Raw genomic sequence first — 12941 nt, 5'->3', positions numbered from 1 at the left:
TATGGCAAATGCAGCTCATTTTGATGTACGTGGAAGAGTGAAAGCTCTTGAATGGATTTAAAGTACACAGAGATATAGTTTTTGTGTCTTTATGATATGAATTTAACCTTGAAAGTGTGTATTCATGTGCTCAGTGAAGGTCAAATTACAAAATATTTCTGTGGTGAAAATGAACATTTGCAAAACTAACAAGTAATAATTCTGTTTAGTATCCAATTTCAAGACCAATTACTTATTAAGAGGTTCTAACTGATCATTTCCAACACCTTTGTAATTTACCTCATCACTTATGAGGGTGACCTGATCACATTGATTTTGAATGAAAATGAACCAACCTCTCTTTAATTTCCTCTGGTCTATTATCACATGTCAATACCCGATGCCGGGGGTGTTGACAGTACAACCCAACTTTGAAAGGCTAGAAAGTCACAAAATGAGGATATACATAATAAAAATCCATGCCTTAGGCTTACTCTGTCATTATTAATCATTTTATTTTATGCCAATTGCATGCTATGCTATAGTTTCTCGTTTTGAGGGTGTCTGTGTAGTGTAGATGTTTACATTTTTTGTACTTTGCTCACTGGTGTTTCCCTCAGTACTTCCCTTGGGTTATCTGTATATTTCTGTTTCTCCTTCATATCCCAAAAATGTTTTTCTCTTTTTCTGTCTACTTCCTTTCTTAATTATCCATAGTAAAAATCTAAATTATCACATGATATACTAAGTAGTCTGCATAAAATTTTGACACATTTTCATTTGTAAATTATTTTTACAACAAGTGAATCATATGCTTTATATTGCTAATTGAGAATGAGATGAGTCAAGACTAAATTAAGTTATTCCAGTTTTGTTTCCGCTGTAAGCCAGTGGACTTCAAAGAAAAAAAGCAAAAAATGTTTTTTCATTCCAGGCTTAGAATACTTTAACATGTTTTACAATGATGTCAGCTTTGATTTGATGTGTTTATTATTAAAATGTCATGTGCTAATAATTCTAAATGCTGCAAAAGATGAAGCCTTCAGTTAAATGAAAAAATACAGTATTAGTCTCAGATAAAACTATGTGAAAATGTCAATTTAGAATTTGTCAATCATGCCACCAGTGTTGATTCACATGTGCGTGCCCCTCTGTTAAGAGTTTTATCATTGTCATATTTATAAAATATATTTTATACAATGAGTTATAGCACTATATATAATACCATCTGGCATAGTGATTAGGGGAGCACGTCCTGGAACTGGGTTTGAATCTCATTGCCACCTTTTCTAATTGTGCAAACTTCAGCAAGCTATTCCAGTTCTGTGTGCTTTGGTTTCTCCATATGAAAGACAGCAGTATTCAACCTATGGAGTCGTTATAAGAACCTTAAATGACAGAATCATGTTACGTACTTAGTATTTTGCCTGGTGCATTAGTAAGCACCAATAAATTCAGTCTAGAAAAGACTTTGATGCCTAGCTGTTTTGTCATTGATTGGCATCAGTTAACTAGAAAGAAGCATTAATACTACTACCTCAGATATTGGAGTTTCAAAGTCAAAGTCCACTTGAGAGCAGATGCTAGTTCTAGATATTGGAATTGTAGAATTCTGAGACTGAAGGGTTCTCCTGTTTGTTTTGTTATCTAGCTGTATATCTTACCTACTCTACATTCTAGAATAACCCTATATAGTTTTAATCATATGTGTAGTTGTTTTAAGAATTAAATGACTTATTCATGTTATATACTATCTATAATGTCACTCTATAATATTCTCCAAAGCTGTTCATCAGCGGATATTTGATCTAGTCACTTAACTACTGTTGGCCTATTCTGTAAAATGGGAGATACAGATATCAGATTCATAGAGCTATTGTGAGGAGTTAGTAAGTCAATGCATATAAAAGCACTATGTATTTTATAAGTTTATATATTGTTAAAGATAACATTTGTCATTTGCTTCAGTATCTCAAATCTCACCCTGGTACTAAAGATCTGCCATTTACTAACACACTTTCCTACTGTCAGAGATTCAACATTGTTTTTGAAGGTCTTTACTTGAGCTCAACTTTACTTCATAGACTTTCTACCCACTGAAGAAAAATTTCTAGAAATAATTAAAAATGAGACTTCCTACTCTTGCTCCAGGAGTAGAGACTGTAATGAATGAGGACTAATGGTCCTTGGTCTCCTTTTTATATGCCCTCATATATTTATTGCAAGCCTCTGTTATCTAGGAATGGAGGATGCCCAATATTATCTCCACATAGAAAAATATTATTTTCAAACCCAAAAGGATTCAAAGGGCTTTGGACTTGTGGGGAATAATGAAGAAATCATTTTTCAAATTTAAACTCTAAGATTTACTAAAAACATATTGGACAGTTTCTAGATACAGTTTCATTTACCATTCTCAACAACCCCATGAGAAAAGGTATTATTATTCTGATTTACATGTAAGGAAACTGAGGCCCAGAGAAGTGAGATGATGTGTGCAAGATCACCAGCTGCACAAGAAAGCCAGAATATGAGTTTATATTAGATAAAAGTGATGCCTGAGATCTTTTCACAATCTGTAATGCATTTTCATGTATTATCTTCATGGAGGAAAAACCCATAGACTAGAACCAACATTTAGAACTTGCATTATTTGTGCCTCTGTTTACAAGGTTTTGGCAGTGTAGTTTTCTTCTGGAAAATGATTTACTTTATTTACAAAGATATTGTACTTTACCATAACTAGCAATCTAGATTTCTGCATATCAGCCTAAAAAAGGTTACTAATGTCCCCACGTGCTTCACTTCATCTGGAGAACTGTTTATACACTGTAAACACTAGTTTAGTGTTTGTAATTAGTATCTCAAAAGTATGTAAACTATTTTTTCTTAGTATAAATTCTATAGAATTCTTCAGCTATGCCATACAGAGACTTCTACCAAGTGATTCTACCTCCTACCAAAGCATGGAGTTGGTAGGGATCCCTCTATCAATTGAATCAAAACCCCCTTTCCCCAGCTAGAGAGAGCCAGAGTTATTTTGCATGTTGGCAAGGAGATCACCCTTCCTGTGTGCATTCTTAACCTGCCTCAAAATTCTTAAAATTTTCCAGTGACTCAGAGATTCATCATCGTGCCCCCAGTTTTCTGTAGGTGCACAAAAGTGCAAAACGGGAACACTCAAAATTGGCTTTCCGTTAAGCCTCTCATCTGACCACTTGCTGCCAGTGGTTAGCCACATGTGGAGATGTAATTATGTGTGTCTTCCAGAGCTTATGAAGCTCGATGAATTAATTGGATTTCATAAAGCTCTTTGAGTTATAAACATGAAAGGTGGTATGGATGTGTTAAATACTTTATTCCATATGTCCACTTTGTACCAAAATCCAGAGGAAGTTTGTTATTATGCAGCCTCAGCCCTGAAGCAAGCCAGTGGCAAGGACAGGAGCCTGCTGCTTCATCAGAAATCAGATTCTGCAGAAGTCCATTCCCAATGTAGTTTGGTATATATGTAGCATTTTTCCTTATTTAACATAAAATCTGTATTTTTTATATTATCTGGGAAATTCTTCTTTATTTTGATAATACAGAGGGGCAGCCAGACTTCACATTTAGAGTTCTATGACATAGCTCAAATTTTGTGGGTTCTTTTCTCTGTGTCTTTATTTAGTAATTATTTCTTTTTCCTTAAAAACCAAAAGGTCTTATAGTTATTGGTTACATTTCATTTGAAGACAAAGAGGCAAGAAGTAAGAGGGATTAGAACCAGCAATTGTTGGTGATTTATCTCCTACCAGTGTATGATTTTTGCTGGTTTTGAGGGATGACATACATTTTAACAGGCTTGATGACTGATTAACGTAAAAAGTTTCTGGATAATGTGAGGGCTTCTTTGTTATGTTTTCTGCCCTTAGTACTTTTAGTTAAATTAGTTTGTAGTTCTATAGAAGAGATTACTTAAAACCACCCGTTAAGGGCTTCCCCAGCAGGAGCCCAGCAGTTACTGCCCTAGAAGGACAAAGCAGGAATGCTGAGTGACAGTTTTTACAGCAGCTAGGACACAGGGGAAATCAATGGTTGACTATGATGTGACACCTTTGACTCTATTGAAAAGAACACAGTGAAGGAAAAGGGGAAATGGCATGTTACTTACCTGTGATATAATACAAGATCAGGAAGAAGAAAAATAAAGTACTGAAAACTTACACATCACTAAGTTACCAAAAAAAAAAAAAAAATCACTGCTAATATAAACCAGCATGAACTCAATGGCCCAGAACCTAAAAATACTTGGTAACTTTACAATTCTTGCTACTGTTTTTTCCCTTAGTAGTGGTGAATTCTTTGTCATCTTTATCTCTTCATGATTTTTCCTTTTTCTCTTTGGGTACTAATGAATTGGAATATTATTAAAAGAAAAGTAATGGCAGGTGCAAAGGTTGAAAATGTAGCCACATAAGCATGGGGGCAATTTTATTACAGACATTTTTTTTGAAAACTATCTAACACACCATGATTAAGACATAGTTTTTGATAGGCAGCTTTTCTTTCACATTTCATTCTATAGTTTTATGTCCTTTGGATAACATTTATAAACTTTGATACCTAAGTGAAGACCACATCTTTTAATAGGACTTTATTCTTAAATTTAGACATTGTGATATTAACAAGATTTGGCTTGAAACTTATTTCTATGGCCTGCCAGTCCACATCCTCAGCTTTTTGCTTTACTCCTGGCATTTTTCTTTCTTGAACATATGTTGGGGGGGGGAAACCTTGTATTGTTGAGTTTCTTAATGTGCTTCAACATGACACTTTCATTCATAGAAGAATATAAACTATATAGAAAAAATGAAGTACAAGCATTCCTCATTTTATTGAATTTCACTTTGTTTTGCTTCACAGATATTGCAATTTTTTCAAATTGAAGGTTTGTGTCAATTCCATGAGCAAGTCTATCAGCACCATTTTTCTACCAGCATGTGGTCACTTTGTGTCTCTATGTCACATTTTGATAACTCTCACAATATTTCAAATTTTTTAATCATTATTATATCTGCCATAGTGATCTATGATCAGTAATCTTTAATGTTGCTATAGTAGTTGTTCTGGGGTACCACGAACCACGTCCAATTAAGACAAAGAACTTAATAAATGTGTGTATTTTGACCACCCCGCTGACCAGCCATCCTCCTGTCTCTCCCTCTCTTCAGGCTTTCTGATTCCCTGAAACACAATAATATTGAAATTAGGCCAATTAATAATCCTATAATGGCTTCTAAGTATTCAAGTGAAAGAAAGAATCCCATGTATCTGACTTTAAATCAAAAGCTAGAAATGATTCAATGTAGTGAGGAAGGTACTTTGAAAAGCCAAGATGGGCCTAAAGTTCCACCTCTTGCAACAAACAGTTAGCCAAGCTGTGAGTGCAAAGGACAAGTTATTGAAGAATATTAAAATGTTATTCAGCTGGGTATGGTGGCTCACACATGTAATCCCAGCAGTTTGGGAGGCCAAGGTGGGAGGATTGCTTGAGAAGTTCCCGAACAGCTTGGCCAACATAGTGAGATCCCCATCTCTCCAAAAAAAAAAATGTTTTTAAGATTAGCAAAGCATGGTTCAGTGCATCTGCAGTTCCAGCTACTTGAGAAGCTGAGGTGAGAGGATTGCTTTAGCCCAGGAGGTTGAGGCTTCAGTGAGCCATGATTGTGCCACTACCTCTAGCCTGGGCAACAGAGTGAGACCCTGTACCCCCAAAAAAGAAGTGCTACTCCAGTGAACACAAGAATGATAAGAAAGCAAAACAGCCTTATTGCTGAAAAGAAAGGAGAAAGTTTTTGTAGTCTTATAGAAGATCAAACTAGCCACATTCCAAAACCTAATCCAGAGCAAGACTGTAACTCTCTTCAATTCTTTGAAGGGTGAGAGAGGTGAAGAAGCTGCAGGAGAAAAGTCAGAAGCTATTATAGCAGAGATTGATTGGTTCATGAGATTTAAAAAAGTGGCCATTGCCAGAACCTAAAAATGGAAGGGGAAGCAGCAAGTCCTAAAGCAGAAAAGGCAGCAAATTGTCCAGAAGACCTAGCTAAGTTAATTGAAGAAAATGACTATACTAAAAAAATAAAGATTTATAATGTAGTTGAAATTGCTTTCTCTTGGAAAAGGATGCCACCTAATATTTTATAGCTAGAGAGAATAACTTAATGCCTGGCTTTACACTTCAAAGGACAGGCTGCTCTTTTGTTAGGGGCTACTGCAACTGATGACTTAAAGTCTGTTTTCATTTATCATTCTGAAAATCCTAGGACCCTTAAGAATTTCACTAAATCTATTCTGCCTGTGTTCTGTAAATGAAACAACAAAGTCTGGACGATGGCACATCTGTTTACAGCATGGTTTACTGAATATTTTAAGCTCACTGTTGAGGCCTACTTCTCAGAAAAAAAAAATTCTTTTCAAAATATTGCTGCTCATTAACAATGCACTTAGTCACCCAAGAGCTCTGATGGAAATGTGCAAGGAGATTAATGTTGTTTTTATGCCTGCTAACCAATATCCATTTCACAACCCATGGATCAAAGAGTAATCATGACTTTCAGGTCTTATATTTCAGAAACGTTTCCCAAGGCTAATGTTGCCATCACTAGTGATTCCTCTGATGGATTAGGAAAAGGTAAATTGAAAACCTTTTGAAAAGAAATCACTATTCTAGATGCCATTAAGAATATTCATGATTCATGGGAGGAGGTCAAAATAGCAAAATGAACAGGAGTTTGGAAGAAGTTGATTCCAACCCTCATGGGTGACTTTGAGGGGTTCAAGATTTTACTAGAGGAAGTAACTTTAGATGTGGTGGATAGCAAGAGAAGTAGACTTAGAAGTAGAGCCTGAGGATGTGACTGAATTGCTGCAATCTCATGATACATCTTCGGTGGATGAAAAGTTGCTTTTTACAGATGAGCATAAAAGTGGTTTCTTGAGCTAGAATCTACTTCTGGTCAAAATGCTGTGAATTTTGTTGAGTAAAAACAAAGCTTTAAAAATATCATGTAAACTAAGATGATTAAACAGCAGCAAGGATTGACTCCCATTTTGAAAGAAGCTCTACTATGGGCAAAATAATATCAAACAGTGTTGTATACTTTAGAGAAATATTTCATGATAAAGAGCATCTATCAGTGTGGCAAGCCCTCATTCTTGTCTTTATTTAAGAAATTTTCCTAGTCACACTAGCTTTCAACAACCACCACCTTAACAATTCAACAGTCATCAGTATCAAGTCAAGACCCTCCACCAGCAAAAAGACTATGATTCATGAAGACTCAGATGACTGTTAACATTTTTAAGCAATAAAGTTTTTATGTTATTATTGTTTAAGTTAAGCACATTGGTTTTGTTTTAGACAAATAATATTGCAGACTTAATAGACTACAATATAGGTTAAACAAATTTTATATGTAATGGAAAAACCAAAATTTCATATTACTTGCTTGAATGAAATATTTGTTTTATTGTAGTAGCCTAGAACTGAACTTGCAGTGTCTTTGAGGTATGCCTGGGCCATCAGGGGTAGTTCTTAGACTATGTTCTATCTTCCATGTAGCATGTATACTTTAAAACTATTTAAGATAGAATGTATTTTAGAAGTCATTTCATTCTAATGGGTCTCAACATCCGCTTTAATGTCAATAACAGCACAGCAGAAACATTTATGGATGTGGCACTATGTAAAGTGTTTTGCAAGCCTTTCTTTTATAATTGTCATAATTTTTGTAAGAGTAGAGAAATTGGAGCTTAGAAAAGTTGAATAAATTTCCCCAGGTCACAGAACTGCTCAGGATGGTGCCTCATTTTGATCTAATCCTCATGATTTTAAAATAATACTATAAAAATATTTTCACTTTGAAAAATCTTCTTAATCATGTAAGCTTTTTTTTTTTATAATTGGGAAACAAAGAAATACATAAATAAGAAATTTTGCCAGTAATTCTACCACCTCATTCTAATATTTTTTCTAAGCAAAACTTTATTTTGTAAAAAGCAAAATAGCATGACATTGTAGTCTTTCATTTCAATTAATGTTATGACTATTTACTGTATTACTATTTTCTCTCATAATTACAATTTTCTCTTGTAAAGTTTCTAATAAACAAGCAGTGTGTTCTTAATTTCTATTTTATTCCTATAAAAGAAGGATTTTATTTTATTTTATATATATATATATATATATATACCTATTAAAAGCTTGTCTTAATTTTAAGGAATCTTTGACTCAAAACCAGTAGTTCCTAATCCTAAAAATCATGGCATTATTTTTTTACAAGAATTACCTCGAAATGCCCCACCTTAAGATCTGCAGTGCAATTTATAATTAATACAAGTTATATATGGCTGCAATTTAAAAACATATGTATGTATATACATACACAATATCCTAGAATTACTGTAAATAATACATTATATCAAAGTAATATATAATAAAATAATATGTATTTCAATGTGGAAATGTGGGGATACTATGACACTAGAAGGGATGATAAAATCATCAGGTACTATTTGCACCTATATAGCACATCAACAACAGCTAAAATGTCCTCTGACATGTATATGTTGTGACAACTCACAGCAATCAGTGATGACAACGCACAGTAATCAGTGAAATGAACTTTCCAAATGGTTAGGAACTGGTGGTAAAGTTCTAAACAAAACATAGAACAGTATTTTCTTGATTTGTATAGTAGTGTTATTCCTTAAATAAATCAATATATATTTAAAAGCAGTTTTAAAATATGTATTTAAAAACTTGTATTTATTCCAAACTAAAGTTATATTTTAGGCTCAAATAATTCTAAAAATATATCTAGCAAAACTTTCATTTTTATTTTTACTTTTTATTTTATTAAGAGACAGATTCTTGCTCTGTCACCCAGGCTGGAGTACAATGGCATGATCCTAGCTCACTGTATCCTCATACTCTTGGGCACAAGCAGTTCTCCCAAATCTGATGCCCAAGTAACTTACACATCATTACACCTGGCCAATTAAAAAAAAAAATTTAGAGACAGGGTCTTGCTGTGTTGCCCAGGCTGGCCTCAAGCTCCTGGTCTCAAGTGATTCTCCAACTTTGGCCTCTCAAAATACTAGAATGACAGGTGTGAGCCACTGTGCTCAGCCAGGACTTAAAAAAATTCCCAAGGAAACATATATAATTCTTGGTCACATGAGACTGCCAAGACATGTCAGGGCTTCTGGTAAACCTGTCCCCATCCTGCCCTCCCTACTTAATGCCAGTAGCACCTGCTATAGAGTTCCCCAATGTTCCCAAGAGGGTAGTAGCACTGACTTAGAGAAGCACTCGTTATGTCAATTTTTCCTCCATCCTTCTTTTCTTTCTTTCCTTTCTTTTTTTTTTTTTTGAATTTGCCAGAGCATAGAAGTAAAAAATGATGTGGGATAAGATACAAATTGCTTAATATGGTGCTTTGGTTTAAGGGAAATATTAGCAAGGATAAGGCAATTAAGTATCAATGGCAATATCACCATGCCCCACTAAAAAACTGAGTTACATATGATTTCTAATTCCTGTTTAATTCTTGAAGGACAGTTCCATTTTATATTTTTCATTCAATTATTTTACATGTCTCCTGATATACATTTATAATCTGTTTTAATTTCAAAAGCAATCATAAATTAAATTTCTGTTTCATATTCACAACAGGGATATCATAAAATCCAATATTTTGCTGAAAATAGAATGCACAAAAATATTGGGGCTGAGAGTCTTAAAAAATGTTTGCTTTTATCAGTTTTAATCACCTATAAATATGCTTTTTGTTTACTCAACATTGGAGAATGTGTGCTTAGTTGCTCTTTGGTTAAAGTGATGGATTTACACTTAACCATCTATCTATTCACATGGTCTTTGAAGTCCCCAGTACTGTTTAGTAAGGTGTAATCTTCCAAAAGAACATGACTTTTTCCCTATACGGAAAACAGCTAACAAAAGTGAATATCAAAATATGACCTTAAATTCATGATCACAAAGTGATGAACAAATTAGAAAATCAATACAGTGCAGCCGGGCACAGTGGCTCACACCTGTAATCCCAGCACTTTGGGAGGCCGAGGTGGCAGATCACAAGGTCTAGAGATCGAGACCAACCTGGCTAACATGGTGAAACCCCATTTCTACTAAAAATACAAAAAATTAGCCAGACATGGTGGCATGCCTGTAGTTCCAGCTACTCGGGAGGCTGAGGCAGAATGGCTTGAACTCAGGAAGTGGAGGTTGCTGTGAGCCAAGATCATCCAGCCTGGGTGACAGAGTGAGACTCCATCTTAAAAAAAGAAAGAAAGAAAGAAAGAAAAAGAAAGAAAGAAAGAAAGAAAGAAAATCAATACAGAGAAATTTGAGCACACAAATTATTGCTACTGAAAACTTACCATCTTACCTTTAGACCAGAACAGACTCTGGGAATGGTTATATAACTAAGATATGGAAATAATGTATGTTCCATTATATTTTTGTAAACATAGAAATTTTATAAACATAAAAACAAAGGAAAGGCAACTATATACATTAAATTAAAATGTTTTACAGATAGATATCACTCGCAAATATCTATAATGGACTTTTACCATTCTAATTTAAAAACGTGAGCTCTAATTTAAAATCGTGCACATTATATCATATTTGAGAAACATGGTTAAAATAATTTTGCTGGAATTTTGTACTTGCTCTACAGGAAAGAGTATTTGACCTGAATTCTGTTGGTATATCTAAGCAAAATAATTGCCTTACTCGTTTGTATTCTTTCAGCATTAGCTTACCAATGTGGCTGGATTTTAAATATGAATTAATTCTCATTTGAGTTCTTAAAAGATAAGTTTTTAATGACAGAAGTTATAAACTTTTAGATTTTCCATGGTTTTTGAACTGCTCTAGGTATTTTCTTAAGTATTTAATATATCTGTATCCACAAGGAATGTGATTTATAGGATAAAAATACTTCTAAATAGGCCCTAAAATAGTTTGTTTATTTGGCAAATGTAAAACAGTCATCATATGGCAGATATTTTACTTGGTAAAGAAGCTACAAAACAAATGAGGAAGAATAAAATTTACTAATTTTATTCTTTTGAGAATTTTTACTAAGCGACAGATTTACTTATATTTACCTAGTGCTTTGTAGTATTATATTATTAATTCTGACAACATCACCACTAAGCAGGTGTTTGTATACTGGATATGAATAAGACATAATGGCTTTTCTCTATCAACTCACATTCTATTAAAGATAAATTAAATTAGCATGGTAAATGAAATTATAAGTCTGTAATCAGATTGTTGTGAGAGCAATGTAGGAGCATTGCTAACTCTGCCTGAGGAATCCAGGTGGGCTTCCTAGAGGAGGCACTGTTAAAGCAGACCTTTTGATAAATGAAGATATTGACAGAAAAGCTAGAGGATGGTATTCCAGACACATGGGGTGTTTCCAAATGAGAGAGGCCCTTAGGTATCAAAAGCAGCAGTTTCCTGTGGGGGAAACTTGAGATTCTTGTGAAGAAATGAAGGAAGAGAGGATTGGGCATAAAGGTTTAAACTGGATGGTTCAGGGGTCTTCTATGCCCTGTGAAGTTATGTTGACTATAAGTACATACTAGAGAGGAGTGGTAAAGGAGAAGACTATGCCCAATTTAGGGGAAGTTTCAGAAGCAAACAGATAATGGGGTGTAGATGAGACGATGGGAAAGGTGTGGGAGTCCCTTTCCAATCCACCTCTCATTTCAGTTTTCTATTTAAATGCAATGGTAGTTAAATCTGAGCATATGCCAAAAGGCAATTATAAATATTAACTGCTGCAGAATAATCTTATGGTTAAGGGTATTTCTAAGCTAAACATGAGTGATTTGTGAATGTCTATTCTTCCACACCACATTAGCTCAGCTAATTAAGAATTTGAGTTTAACGTACTGCTTTAATCTTAGCTTATATAAGTGCATACCAAGATTTCTATTCTTCCCATCATAAAGACTGCTTTTTATGGTGTCTCTGTAAACAGACATTGTTTACATCAACCAATGCATTTTTTTAAAAAAATTGAGAATAAGAGTACTTCTGTTTAAAATTGTTCCTTAGTACACATATTTATGTAATGATCTGAGTAGTGAAGGACAAATGTCATTGTATTGGTCCCTCAATAGTACTGTGAGACATATAGATGGCTTTCCTCTGTCATGGATGGAGAATCTGAAGCTGAGAAATTTTATTTCTTCTGAATGACCTCTGGTTTCTTCAAGAAGTTGGAAATGAGTCACAATTTCTGATGTTTTTCTTTCCATTACTCATTCTACTTTACTATTTGGTTTTCTGGCTTCAATGAGCATTCTCCCACATTTATATGGAAAATGGGCTTTTTTTAAGTATTTGAGATACATCTTTGGTTTCAGATGTTGTTAATTTCAAGGAAACAATCAGCAGGATACAAGTAGGTGTTTTGAATTGACAGAGAAATTTAACCTAATATGTTGATACACTTTTGGTGCCAAAGACAGGGAAACATATGGTTTGCTGGGCTCTCCATGAAGATAGCTTTGTTAATGTTATTTTAAAACCAATTAATTTTAGGCTTAGTAGATAAATGAAGACCTGACATATTTGGTTTATGCCACATGCATTCATTTTTATAATTTATTTCTTATAATTTGTTCATTCCCCTGCCCTGTCCTTTCTCCTCAATCTATTCACTTTAAAACCCATTAGTTACTGTGAAACAACAATACATGTGTATTAGAGAAACTCAGCTAGAGTCACAAATTCATTATGGAGTTAGATAATATAGTAGCTTGGGAAATCAGGCTATGCTTCCTAAAGGAAGTGATGTGTCATATGTGTGGCATGACTCATGTGGTCCATATGGTTAGTCTTGTGGCCTCAAGGAAAACACACTTGTTACCTCAGT

The 12941-nt window shown here is 34.3% G+C and overlaps 1 protein-coding gene across 13 annotated transcripts in view; it reads left to right on the top strand.

Moving 5' to 3' along the window:
* NOL4 (nucleolar protein 4) overlaps positions 1–12941 on the top strand; it is a 372161-nt gene that overhangs the window by 294812 nt on the left and 64408 nt on the right. The gene's annotated exons all lie outside the window — the stretch shown is intronic.

This window comes from Cebus imitator, unplaced genomic scaffold (genome assembly GCF_001604975.1).
Source record: "Cebus imitator isolate Cc_AM_T3 unplaced genomic scaffold, Cebus_imitator-1.0 Scaffold369, whole genome shotgun sequence".
Classification (NCBI taxonomy): domain Eukaryota; kingdom Metazoa; phylum Chordata; class Mammalia; order Primates; family Cebidae; genus Cebus; species Cebus imitator.
This window is presented reverse-complemented; position numbering and strand designations above follow the sequence as displayed.